This window comes from Limulus polyphemus, unplaced genomic scaffold, assembly GCF_000517525.1.
Source record: "Limulus polyphemus unplaced genomic scaffold, Limulus_polyphemus-2.1.2 Scaffold2494, whole genome shotgun sequence".
NCBI classification, from domain to species: Eukaryota; Metazoa; Arthropoda; class Merostomata; order Xiphosura; family Limulidae; genus Limulus; species Limulus polyphemus.
Window position 1 is genome coordinate 77,411 of NW_013668104.1, and position 14,601 is coordinate 92,011.

A 14,601-nucleotide genomic window follows, 5' to 3' on the forward strand; every position below is an offset into this window, starting at 1 on the left:
ATACAAAGAAGTAATACAGGTGTTTGATAACCTCCCAGCACAACATCCAATACAAAGAAGTAATACAGGTGTTTGATAACCTCCCAGCACAACATCCAATACAAAGAAGTAATACAGGGGTTTGATAACCTCCCAGCACAACATCCAATACTAAGAAGTAATACAGGTGTTTGATAACCTCTCAGTACAACATCTAATACAAAAAAGTAATACAGGGTGAAGTAATACAGGTGTTTAATAACTTCCCTTCATTGTAGCCACTACAAAGAAGTAATACAAGGTGTAGTACAGGTGTTTGATATCCTCCCAGCACAACAGCCACTACAAATAAATAATACATGGTGAAGTTTAGGCACTTCATAACTTCCCAGCATATACATAAGTACAGAGAACTGGCTTCAATACACGTTCGTATGTGTTTGTTCAGCAAAAACCGTGTTTTATCCTGCAATTCTGAACACGGTGTCATGTAGCATAATTCTGACAGACAGCTTGAGTGTACTACTATTCGTTTAATAGTGGTTTTATCTCTTTATTCATGAGAAAATATATCAATATTTCTATTTTTCGATGCTACATTTTACTACGTGTACACACACACTTAAATACTTAAAACTAGTGTATACAAAACACATACATATAACAGTTATAAATCAGACCATACTTTAACAGCTTAAAAGAAGTAGCGATATTGCCAATCACATCAAATCGTTGATTGTTAGAAAATACGATAATATAATAAAAGTAATACAGAATTGTCCACCCAGTGGGTCAGCAGTAAGCAGGCGAGCTTACAATGCTAAAATCTGGGGCTCGATTCCCCCCGGTGGATACGGCAGATAGCCCAATGTGGCTTTGCTTTAAAAAAAAAGAAGCAAAACAGAAAAACATTGCAAAATATTTATATCCACTGCCCAACTAAACCAGGGTTTACAAGTTACAGAATAACTTTGAAACACTGAACAATAAATATAATCAAATATTGATAATGCTACCATTTTCCCAGATTAGCTACCCCTTCGTCTACTACGACAATTTCTGTACTCAGTTCAATAGTTTTGTGTTTATCATTACAGGCTTCGTGGCGTGTCTGCGAGTAAATTTATAGCCACGCCACTGTTGTTAGAGGAAGAAATGGCTGTCCACGTGCTTTTTGTAAGAGGAAAAAGAGTTCTATTATATGGCTTCAGGATGTCTCTTACTTATGTAATCCCCCTTTTGAGTCCTTGCGGTCTTCATATTCCCTACAAATATATCTAAACGCATACAGTATGCGTTATTCCCATGCTTATTCACCATGCGTTATTTCCATGATTCACAGTTTTCTAATTGGATGTATCTAACGTAACGAAGAGCGCCACACATTGGCGACTTTCAGACGACACCAAGCTCAGATTAACTAAAGGCCAACAACATAGTTATCAGCACTGACGGTCTAGTAACCTTTACCTCCCAAAAACTGTGTCTGTGTGAACTATTGAACTTTTTTGCTTTATCTTATTTGTCTCGTTCCCATAGCATTTTGTCGACATTGTTAACTGTGTGGGTTTAGTTTATCTTTTCCGCCATTGATATATCTTTGTCTTATCTCTCAAGTTTCAGTTCCAAATACGTATCTTAAAATAAATTTCAGAAGGTGCTTTGTCAGATAAACGTTCCAAAGACTGTATTAAGTTAAAAAGTATATCACGATTAGTTAGGTTAATTTGGCATGATCAGGTTAGGTATACTAAATAGAACTTAAAGTACATTTCAATTTAGATATTTATGATACAATACCTGTGAAAAAACTGTACATGGTTGAACGGTTAAGTTACTTTGAGATTGCATTGTTTGAAGAAAAAAAGAGTTCAACCTAATCAAACACGTGGGGGGAGAAGTTACAATACGTTTAACTGTACACCAGTGTACTTAAATATTCTGTTTTTGCTTTTAATATAAAAAAAATACTTCTTTAATTTTGTGCCGATTGATATTGTTTACTCTGAGAACTTTGTTGAAAAACGCGAATGAGGGGAGGCTTGTAAGTTCTCTTTCCATTAGTTTTCTTACCCACTAGCGGTAAGTCTGAGGGCTTATAACGCCAAACATCGGGTTTCGATACCTGTGCTGGGTAAAGCACAATATCTCATTCGTTTAAAAGCAAACAAAAGTCGTGTTGAAAGTTGTTTTTTTTTTTGGTTTCTCTAATGTAAAAGTAATCACAACCTTCACAATTAATTTGGTACACTGATCCAGGTGATCATGATGATTTTTAGAAAGAAGTTGAACTGGTATTGGACCTAATCAAAACAAAAAAAATTGGATTATTACTTTATTTGTTTGCTATCTGTGCCCTGCTAACCGCTGGTATCAAAATTCGATTTTTAACGTTATGAGCCCTCATCTTTACCGCTAAGCCATCGAATGAGGGGTCTGAAATATTAGCTGCATTTCACAATTCTTAATAATCTTTCATGGTATGGAAAATTTAGGGATAGAATAGTATAACACAAAGTCTTGGAGACTTTTCAAAATTTGGTAGATTTTCATCTTTGATGTGAGTTTTGCAGGTGAAACTTTTTGTTATTAACTACGTTAGAATGAAAATTATCGTACAAGATAAACTTTGACCTGAAAATGTTATTTTATGTATGAAAACCTCGTTGAATCGAACATATATATATATTTTTCTATAAAAAAAAGTTTTTATGATCCTAATTTCAGAATATAATATATTAACCTGCATGTGCCTTTGCAAAAACAAATCCAAAAAACAGACGTGTGATACCTAAAACTTATAATTTTTTCTTTCAACAAGAGCTTAAGAAAGATAGTTAGCAGCGAATCTAGCAATTAAAGTTAGAATGTAATGAATCTTTCAAAACTGTAAAAAATATCATCCACGTATCACATCTAGAAAACAGAGAGAGGGGGTGGGGAGGAGTGAAAAGTTAAGTTGAAATGCTAATTTGTTCTATCATAAATAATTAATTTAATACAGGGTCCATATGATTTTCCATTTTTACTTCTCCAGTTTCAACGTGGTTTGTCTCCTCAGTGGTAGTTTCCTAGGCTCAGATTCGAACCGAAAAACTCCGACATCGGTCGAATATTCTACCAGTAGATAAGAGGATATTCACCTAAGATATCGATGACGAAGTAACACTAAATCTCTTACATTTTAAATGAAGTAATAAGACTGGACACAAAGTGTAATACAAAATTCACAATCTTTATTAAACATTAAATACACACACATAGTGTATATACTGTCTCCATGACTGGATACCTTTTGTAGTTAACTCTTTCTTTCGTACTGAATAAATCAACATGATGCTCTAGACTATACTGAACAAATGTAACGTTTCTTAGCATTTACCCAGGGCGACTAGCGTCTCCACGTGACATGGTCATTCTCAGTACAAAACAGGTGGGGTTGTAACCTCTATATATCATCTGAACTACCGTTGAAGGACACTGCTCTCAACATCCTTACATAATGTGTAGTATTGCGAAATATCCTTTCAGGGCGTAACAGGTATTATCCACTTCGAGTACAACAAAAGAACAAAGGTTGCTTAGAACAAATCAATTGAAAGGCTTTCTCGACCACGTGCTACGTGAAACCTGCATCTATAAAAAAACAACAATAAATTCAAAACAAATTATATGATATTATAAAAAAAAGATAGAATCGTATCGTATATGATATAATCAAATACTACAAAGTATATTTATTATTAATTGTTGATACTGGAGTTACGTTATCGTTTATTGTTTAACAGTATATGTTTATTTATTTGCATTGTTGATCTTGTAGCTTGTACTAACGTCCATTGTTTTGCAGTATGCTACGCAATAGAGATTTAATAACCTTCACTCTCAAAATATAAAAACTGTTTTGTTTTAATTTAAAACGAAAATGCACACATTTTCAGCCATGAGCCTTTTTCAGGTTCCCCGTCACACCAAACATGCTCGCCCTTTCAGTCGTGGGGGCGTTATAATGTGACGGTCAGTCCCATTATTTGTTGGTAAAAGAGTAGCCCAAGAGTTGGCGGTGGGTGGTGATGACTAGTTGCCTTCCCTCTGGTCATACACTGCTCGTGTAGCCCTCGTGTAGCTTTGCGCGAAATTCAAAACAAACAAACAAACAAAACTTCATCAGGTGATAACTTTACAAAAGAGACGTACATAGATTATGACAATATAATGGAAATAACAACAGAAAAAATTGACTATAAATTCGACTAAAATGTCATTAAAGATTGGTATATTTTATTTATTATTATATACTGTGTGAACCAATTTAAAGTGGATATTTTTTTCTTCTAATGAACTGTAAAGCTAGCTAGCACCCGAAGAAAGCTTATGGCCTCAAATTCGCGCATGGCTAAAAAAAGCAATACAAGTTTTATATTTAGAGAGTGAAAACCATTAAATCTCTACAACATGGCGAACCGTACTCTCAGAAAGGTATTAGAGAAATAAGAACGAATATTCTGCTGTGTGTTGTACACATTCATGATTCCGTCTTTGTCATGTCTTATCTTTAATATTCGCTATTATTCATTGTATTTGTCTGCGGATGACACAATTTAAAATGAATGACATTTCAGTTTTTTTCTATGTCATAAAACTTATAACAAAAATCAGTCTTGTTCAAGGCATCGATTTTCTCCTTAATTCCTTACCTATATCATTTTTGAAATATATCTATGTATAATCTATTTATATCTGTATTTCCTCGTTATATTACTTGTACAGCTGTCTACTTATCTTTCTGTTAGTAATATTACCTATATGGTTGTTTAGAGCGTGCATACGGGTCTTACTGAATCAGGAATTGCACACCCTACCAGACATTCTCGAAATCATATTAATCAAAACAAAAATAGCAAGAATATACGTAGATTTCTCTTTCAGTTTTGTTTTTAACCTAAAATGGTTGTGTTATTTATTGGGGGGGGGGAACAAACGTCTTATTTCAATAAACAATTGAAGAGTGTCAAAAAACAAAGTTGTGTGAAACATCACTCACGCGGAATTTCGTAAAGCTATGAAACACGGCACCCATCACGTCGCGTCACATGAAATACGTGTGAAAAGTCACATCTCTACGTTCTTGCACAAACTTGAAATCCGTGACACACTCGGACTCAGTGATATCTCTCTTTTATGTAAGTTTTAAAGTCTAACCAGTTAACTTATTTATTAAAACGTAGAAAAAGCTTCTGCACTCTACAACTAAATTTCTTAAAATACAACTATTACATGACTTGCAATCTACTCAAAACCAGGCCCGGCATGGCCAGGTGGCTAGGGCGCTCGACTCGCAATCAGAGGGTCGCGGGTTCGAATCCCAGCACCACCAGACATGCTCGCCCTTTCAGCCGTGGTTATTCGTTGGTAAAAGAGTAGCCCAAGAGTTGACGGTGAGTGGGGATGACTAGCTGCCTTGCTTTGCGCGAAATTCAAAAACAAACAAACTCAAAACCATCGTGATCCACCAGTGATCTGGTTATAATGGAGTCTCAGATCCAAACAACCGAAATTTTTACACTGTCTGTGAATAATTTGACCTGCACTTTACCGGTATCAACAAACAAATACATTATGTATCTATGTCATACTTCTGGTAATTCAGAACCAGATGTCACACATCTAGCTATCTATCTGAGAGTCTTTTTGCATCGTTATAAAGTATGTTAGATTATCAACAACTAAAAATGCTGAAAAAATTTATAACGAAAATTAAATTTTATAATTAATTTGCATAATTAAATGCATTTGAGTAGGAAAGAAAATTTTCATTACCAGTTCAAAGTTTTCTCTCTGTGTGTTCCCCAGTGACTCGGCGGTAAGTCTGAGGGCTCACACCGCTGAAAATCGAGTTAGGCACAGCACAGATAACCGATCGTGTAGTTTTGCGCTTAACAACAAAGAAACAAACTCTCCTGTGTTGTATATGTTTTAATCTGTCGAAAAAAATTGTGAAGAAATAACTAGTTTTTTTTTTGTGATACAGCAATGTAATGTAATCCATATCAAACAATAGCTGATGACTACAATTTACTGCCTTGACATGTGTAAGAAGACGATTTGTAACTACTGACTTTTCTTTTAGTTTTATTGGGTGGTATATTAGTTTGAAGAGGAAACTTGGTGAGCGTTGTTGTAACATGTTCTACCGTTTTGGATTATTTGGTAAGAAATAACACTCTTTATTCCTAACGATATTGAATTAAATCATTTCTTCTATAACGTTTCTCCAGTGACTCAATGGTAAGTCTGGGAGTTTATAATGCTAAAAATCAGGTTTCGATACCCACGATTAGTTGAACATGGATAGCTCATTGTGTAACTTTGCACTTAACAACAAAACCAACAATCTTCAACAACTGAATAGAGTTGTTTAAACATTTGTTTAACAACAAGTAAAAACTTGGAATGGTTTACTAAATTGTGGCGGAATGCAACAAGTTCTTCAAACACCTATAGAATGATAGGTTTTTTTTTGTGAGTGTAAAACACTTAAATACACCCTTTCAATCTTCAATAACGTTTATTACTATCTACGTTCGATTTGACACAGGTAGTAGGCACTTCACAAACAACGTTTCAAAACAAATCCTGAGACTAATGATACTACGCTAACTTACTTATAAACTTAAGCGATAAGCCTCACTGTCAAACTGACACTCAACTAACTCACTCATTGATCATCTATTAATCACTTAACATTCATTAACTTACATTTTCACTGAGTCTGGTATTTATTCGTACTCCTTTTCTACTTAATACACGAAATGTCTAGATCTTAACGTCATGCGCCCTCTAGCAAACAAACATTTAAATAAAAAATAATAAAAAGAATGCTTACAATAATGCTTTAAGAATTTGTTACTTTTAGAATATATATATATATCCATTTTTATCATCATGCGAAAAATTAGCTTACTTTTTTTTTTGGCTGATGCCATAAACCTCTAGGGACCGTGGACAGTAACTGGAAGTTAAGGTTTAATTTCTCCATTTTGTTTTTCACTTACGAGTGGTTGATCTGGAGAACCTTGAATAACGCTGCACTGGTTTTAATTCCATAGAGGAATTCTGCTCTTTGTACCTCTTGTCTTCCTGGCAGAAATTTCAAGGGTAACGTTATACATATACTGTTATTATTTCAAGGGTAACGTTATACATATATTGTTATTATTTACGAAATTTCAAGGGTAACGTTATACATATATTGTTATTATTTACGAAAGTTCAAGGGTAACGTTATACATATATTGTTATTATTTACGAAAGTTCAAGGGTAACGTTATACATATATTTTTATCACTTACGTTTTGTGTTTTTGTTTGGTTTCAGCGAACAAAGCTGACATGTTAGAACAGCACCTAATTATCAAACTCAAACACACTAGCAGATTTATGTTTGAATGACACGTGTAGAATAAGTACAGGTAAAAATATCTGTAACATTGCAACACACACAATTACGTTGGTCATTCTATCTGTGTCACTCCAAACTCCATTCCATTAGTGTGTATTCGTGCGTTTGAGAATTTTACATATATTTTATTTGTAGAGTGTGTCACCTTAAGTTACTTATTCTACCTGTGTCATTCCAAACAATGTTCCACTAGTGAGAACACGTGTTTAAGAATTTTACAGATATTTTTACATGTAGTTATTTTACACGTGTCACTTCAACCACCGTTTTGCTAGTGTATAGGTGACACACTCTACAAATAAAAATATATGTAAAATTCTGAAATACACACAAACACATTAGCGGAATGTTGCCTGGGGTTACAAAACTAGAATAGTGAATTTAAGGTGAATCCAGAAAAGCGACTCTTAAAGTGACCATATTCTATAAGGAAAACTATATTTATTCATATATATAACTCTGAAACATACAGACACGCGTTATGTACCAACTGTTAATACGTGGCAGGTTGTAGCAGCTTTGGAATATTTTGTACACATACAATGTCATACATATTTGAGTTCACGTACATATTAAAAATGTTTACATCATATTCTGAAATCTTAGGTTACTTGACGTTTCAATCTGTTCTACAGAACACTTTAATATCTCCTCTTTTAGACATGACGTGGATGGAGAATTACGAAAAAGAAAAATTAACCCGGATACACGGGGCTGCTGTTCAGTGTGAAATTCAGTTTGACTAAAGTTCAAGTTCAAATGAAGTATAGGATCCGCCAAGCACATATGTGAGAATTAAATTTGCCGAATAGTGTAGAAGTTTTTAAACGGGATTCATAATACCAAGTTTGGAAAGAAAATAAATAGTTCTTTGTTTAGAAGAAAACAGATAATCAAATGCATCATTTACTAAGCCACATATTTTAAATCTGTATGTTTATCCACATCTAAGTTTAATACAATTTTCGTATGTATTAGATCAGTATTTCCACTGTATATTTTATTGATGAAATCTCCGCTACTGTACTTTTAATGTTGTGTTTGCTGTCAACTTTGTTTTTTCACTCTAGAACTGGTTTACACTAAATCAACCAGTTAACCTAATTTCTGTGACCGCCAAGACACAACTTGAACGTTATCCCAGAACGTCGGTTTTATGGGATATGTCAAGCCTGGTGAGTTAAGCCTTATCTGTTGTCTAGTAATTAAGCAAGAAAGCTAAAACTTTTGTCGGAAAATATTTATCATACTTGAAGGACACAACAATTAAGTTTTGTGGTCCAACCTTAAGGTGCAGAAAGTATAACGTACCAACAGTCTGCACCAAGCACCCTATCGCAACAAGGGCTTTTATTAGGTGTTGTTAATGACTAATTTCTCACTTGATTTGTTTCTATCGAAACTCATCCTCTGCATTCGTTTCAAAAGAAGCACGCGATAAAGTTCTGTGTTTCAAAGCCCCTTATACTTTGCATTAGTTTCAAATGAAACATTTGACGAAAGCAAGGTTTCAGCTTAAATCTTATTTTTCCATGTGGACGTTTCAGGGATTTTCAATACAAGCAGTAGGTGCTGGCATGTTCTTGGAAAGTAGCCAGCTTCTCTGTTATCAATACGTAGGTCTCACTCTTTATTAAACTACTAACATAAAATACCCACGCTCCGCTGTGGGATTCTAAGGTCCCCTCATGATTTCATGATTCACAGAGGTCTCAGTGTACCAGTCAAGCGTCTCCATTATCTCAGTTACTTCTGTAACTACCCCAATTCGCTAATTATGTTGCCATTTCCCGAACGTCATTCAATTCAACTCTTTTTAAAAGCAAATAGTTTTAATTTAGCTTCTCAGATTCCATTTATTTCTTTCTGTGGTTTTATTTGAGTTCTTTTCATTCTCCGATTTTCTCTGATCCATATTTTTCTTCCCGTTGTTTGTTGCCGTTTACCGAACTTAGTTCTATTCAACTTTTTTTTCTAGTTCTCAGATTTGTATTTTTCTTCCTATCTTTGTGTTTACAAAGTATTTGGCAGAAAATCTCCACATATTGTTCATTCGGTAACTGAGGATTAGAAAGAAAAAAAAACTTTTCAGGAAGCAAAATTTTGGGGCTTAAAGACTATAGGGCAAAAAATTGGCCAAAAGTTTTTTGAGTCAAATCTAAAAAATAATATCCAGGTGCACACCCTCAGAATCCCCTTAGTACGCGTGCAAAGTTTCAGGTTTTTAGGTTCTTTTACTTTTGGAGCTATGGCGGTCACACACGCACAGACATAGGCTCTTTTATTATTATAGATTTATGTAAGTAATAGAATCACATTCGACAATAAGTAATAGTGGAAGACGTCCACATGCTGATCCGTTGCTATAAGTTCGGGTTGTTGGTACAATTTGGATGTGCAATCTTACAATATTTGGAAAACGTATATTTGAATTATAAAATATTACAGACAAGACAGCATTTAGTACAGATATGGCTCTTACGAAAAAGGACACATTTTATAAAAGCAGAATTGAATGTTTAACTCAAAGATAAAAATCTAGACATTGAAAAAAAAGTACAGCGTTTTATGAGCTAATAATTTTATGATCCAATTTCCTAGCTAAATTGCTATTACATGCAGCCAAAAGCCATAATAATTCACAGAATCCTTGTGTTTGGATCGTGTAAGTATTCGAAAATGTTCAAAGCTACACGAGCATTGCATGTGATGATTTTCATACACTCTCTAGTATTAAATAACGTTCAACTGTTTATTATAGAAGGATAAACAACCACAGATAAGTTAAACTCATTTGAGATTATGTAGTACATAAGTTAACGTCACAGGTTTAAAAAATTAACGTTTACTTCTGGGACATTTCCTGACTGGTCTGACGTTTCGGCTTACGTCTTCTTTACAGACGCTTCACCACACGTACAACAATAGTCTGGCGTTTCCGCTTACGTCTTCCTCACAGACGTTTCACTACATGCACAACAGTAGTCTGACGTTTCGGCTTACGTCTTTCTCACAGACGCTGCACCACATCTACAACAATAGTCTGACGTTTTGGCTTACGTCTTCCTCACAAACGCTTCACTGCACGTATGACAATGGTAAAATGTTTAATCTACAACATTAATAACATTTCTAGAAAATGATGAACTGCACTAGTACGTGAAAGTGTCACAACCTATATATATCCCACGTAAATAGTACTGTGTAAAATATGTTGTGCTACGAAAACTTATATAGTTTTTCAAGTTCTTATTTAAATTGCGACATTATGAAACTATATAGATTATAGGTCAAAGGTTACTGTACTAAAATACAAAATTTAAAAAAAAATTACAAACATAATTGTAACAAACCTATTATAATAATATTTAGTTTTGTCTGTTCTGAAATTGCACGCACACTTTATTCAACGGATGTAAACAAAAGGCAAATGTAAATATACTTCAGTAGACATTTTAAAAGTTATCAAAGGTTTTAAAAAGGTCTATCGTTAGGTCGTAAAATAACATTATAAGTGTATTTATTGATTGTATTAAGTACGGTAAAGTTTGGCCCTAACTAAACTAAAGCAAAAACGAACACAAATTACAGTATTAATTTATCTCTTTATCGAGTATAGGCCGTACTTTTAATAAAGGGTTAATTAATGTTAGGCCTTAGACAAGTGGATTTGTATATTATGGAGTGTGCGATTACAATTTTTTTCTATTATTCTAGAAATCCTGTATTTAAATAAGTACCGCTGGAATAAAGATAGTCATTTAACCGCAAACGTTTAGCGGGTCTATGTATTTAATACATGATGATATTGTGTGGATTAATAGAAATTAAACACAGTTTGACAGCAATATTTATAATAGTTTATGCTAGAGTGTAGTCAGTATTTGTGTCAATCTGTAGTTTAATTTTTCGGCTTATGTGATGCTTTCTTCATATCTTGTTTTCAAGAGAGTAGTAGCCAAGGGATGGAACCTGAATTTTGTAGAGTTGATTGAGATTGTTCGCTAATTAAGCGCTGGTTCAATTACGACGTTGGTCTTCATGTTCGCTTTTGTAGAGGTAGGGCATGGATAAGTGGTTAGCGTGCTAGACTATGGATCTGAGCGTCCACGGTCCCATCGCTGGACATAGCAAAATCCCGCTTTTCACATTAGGTGCGTTAAAAAAGTGACTGTCAAACCGCACAATTCGATTAGAAAAGCACAAGAGTTGGCGGTGGGTACTGTTGCTTAGCTTCCTTTACTCTAATATATATTAGTACCAAATTAGAGACAGCTAGTTCCTGGTGTAGCTTTGCGTGAATATCCGAAACAAACAAACGTTAATGTATATCACGTAGATGTTCTTGGCACCTACCATGAGCAGCTTTTCCTGTTACACCTACGTGTATGTTTCCACGCATATTTGACAGGTCGTTTCATAAACAACTCTTTTTTCTGCGTGTACGTCTTGTGCTGGCGTTTCTTGTATATTTTTGTTTCCTTGTGAATTCGGGATACAGGTATGCGTTTCAATTGGCTTCAGAGTTATTCCTGATTTCTATGTAACGCTATACTCGTACTGACTTGTCACATCGTCGACAGATGTTATTTTTTACGGTCTCGTTTATGAAAGTGTAATCGCAGTACCTTTCGGCCCGGCAAAGCTACACGAGGGCTATCTGCGCTAGCCGTCCCTAGTTTAGCAGTGTAAGACTAGACGGAAGGCAGCTAGTCATCACCACCCACTGCCAACTCTTGGGCTACTCTTTTTACCAACGAATAGTGGGATTGACCGTCACATTATAACGCCCCCACGGCTGAAAGGGCGAGCATGTTTGGTGGGACGGGGATTCAAACCCGCGACCCTCAGATTGCGAGTCGAGCGCCTTATCCACCTGGCCATGCCGGGCCATTACAAACAGAAACATATGAAGACTGTCATCATGTAGGGAGATGATTTTGTGATCGTTTTTTCCAATACGCTTATCGGCCTAGCATGGCCTGTTGACTAAGGTGCTTGACTCGTAACCTGCGGGTCGTAAGTTTGAATCCCGTCACCAAGCATGATCCTCCTTTAATCAGTGTGGACGTTGCAAAATGACAGTCAATCTAACTCTTTGTTCGTAAAGAGAAGCCCAAGAGTTAGGGTTGGGTGGTGTTGACTAGCTGTTTTCCCTTTACTCTGTCACTTCTAAATTAGGGAGGGTTAGCGCTGATAGCTCTCGAGAAATTTTGCGCGATATTCAAATAACACACAAATAAGCAGGCTGATGAAAAGGTAATTGAAGAAGACAGACCAAGGTACAGTCGAAACATTTAGTATATTTTCTACACTAGATATCATTGTGCTTACAAATCGTTGTTTGTTAAATGATTACCGTTGTAAAGGTTGTTGTTTCGACAATGAGACGAGTGTGTAGAAAAGTTAGTTTGTTACAATGACTCGAGTGTAAATTTAATATTCTACTATTGTGAATTTAAACATTCGTAGAACTCTAGAAGGTTGATAAAGCTGTGTATCATACCCAAACATGCAACCAGTTATCAAACATGGGTTCTAGCTGCTTTCTTAGTTTATTAGGATGTAAATTGTGAATTATCAACCATAGGTTCTATCTGCTCACTCAGTTTGTTACAATTACTCGAGTATCAATTATGAATTATCAACCATAGGTCCCATCTACTCACTCAGTTTGTTACAATGACTTAAGCGTAAATTATCAATTATCAACCATAGATTCTACCTGATCACTCAGTTTGTTACAATGATTTAAGTGTAGATTATCAATTATCAACCATAGGTTCTATCTGATCACTCAGTTTGTTACAATGATTTAAGTGTAAATTATCAAGTATCAACCATAGATTCTATCTGATCACTCAGTTTGTTACAATGATTTAAGTGTAAATTATCAATTATCAACCATAGATTATATCTGATCACTCAGTTTGTTATAATGACTTAAGTGTAACTTATCAATTATCAACCATCGGTTCTATCTGATCACTCAGTTTGTTATAATGATTTAAGTGTAGATTATCAATTATCAGCTAGGGGTTCTGTATGATCTCTTAGTTTGCAGGTAGCGCTTGTCTAAACAAGACAGCAAAGCAACTGCTGTCTTGTTTTTTATAGATATTCTTATGGCATGTGAAGCATACCAAACATTTCTTTTCCTTTTAATTTAGAAAACAACATTTCTTGTTCATCACATCTTTAAAAAAAATATCCGCACTTAAGGTTTTTGTTGCATGGATAGTATGAGTAGCGTGTAGATAACCGGCTTTAGAATTGGGTGGCCTTATTCTTGAATCAATCACACAATGTCAGATGTCATTCATTCACTTTTGGTGTTTCTGAATTCTTCCACTGAAAGTGTCGCTGGATAATTACTTAGGTTTGTACTAATGTCGAGGATTAGGAATATCTGTAAGATATAGCTTTCCTATTTTTACTCATGAAATGAACGGAGTGACGAGCGTGACAAAGGCATTCTGGAAGAGTTAACCATTGTAAGATGTATCCAGTAGTTGAGTCTTTCAGTTAACCATTGTAAGATGTATCCAGTAGTTGATTCTTCCAGCCGTAGGTAGATTTTCATTAAATTCTCCAAAGTCTTAATTCAGACGTTTTCTCGGTATAAAACTTTCAATAGCAAAACAGTAATCACATCTTTTGTCTTGTGCTCTCGTCCTACATGTAAATAGTTGTGCATCATGTTCAACACGAACAATGCCTATTCTTCACACTTAACTACGTCGTGCCGAGTATATTTCTTTCATCTCAATCAGTTTATAAATTCAGTTGAACCCTGCAATACAGTTTCTGCTGAAAGTTTAGTTAGAGCTGTTACTATTCTTACGTGAAATGATTAGTGTTCTACATTCCATTTAGTTGTAGCTAGATCTGTTCCCAGTTAGAGCTGTTACTATTCTTACGTGAAATGATTAGTGTTCTACATTCCATTTAGTTGAATGTAGAACACTAATCACTTTCAGGTAAGAATAGTAACAGCTCTAACTGGGAACAGATCTAGCTAGCTACCCATTTAGTTGTAGCTAGATATGTTCCCAGTTAGAGCTGTTACTATTCTTACCTGAAAGTGATTAGTGTTCTACATTCCATTTAGTTGTAGCTAGCTAGATCTGTTCCCCAGTTAGAGCTGTTACTATTCTTACG

The 14,601-nt window shown here is 35.0% G+C and overlaps 1 protein-coding gene and 1 long non-coding RNA gene across 8 annotated transcripts in view; one reads left to right on the forward strand and one right to left on the reverse strand.

The window, feature by feature from the left end:
• Positions 1-14,601, forward strand: part of LOC106467118 (headcase protein-like) — a 94,721-nt gene that overhangs the window by 71,218 nt on the left and 8,902 nt on the right. For 2 of the 7 annotated variants that reach the window (XR_002612355.1, XR_002612360.1), the window contains one exon: positions 8,101-8,228. The exons of 4 other annotated variants lie outside the window; for them this stretch is intronic. The gene's annotated coding sequence lies outside the window, so the exon portion shown is untranslated. Of the gene's footprint in view, positions 1-8,100; positions 8,229-12,210; positions 12,723-14,601 lie in introns of those variants that run through there. One more of the 7 variants, XR_002612362.1, reaches the window with a different exon arrangement.
• Positions 3,194-6,291, reverse strand: LOC111087697. Its single transcript, XR_002612363.1, has 2 exons — positions 5,800-6,291; positions 3,194-3,615 (listed from the first exon to the last, which is right to left on the reverse strand). It is a non-coding gene; the product is annotated as an uncharacterized LOC111087697 (long non-coding RNA).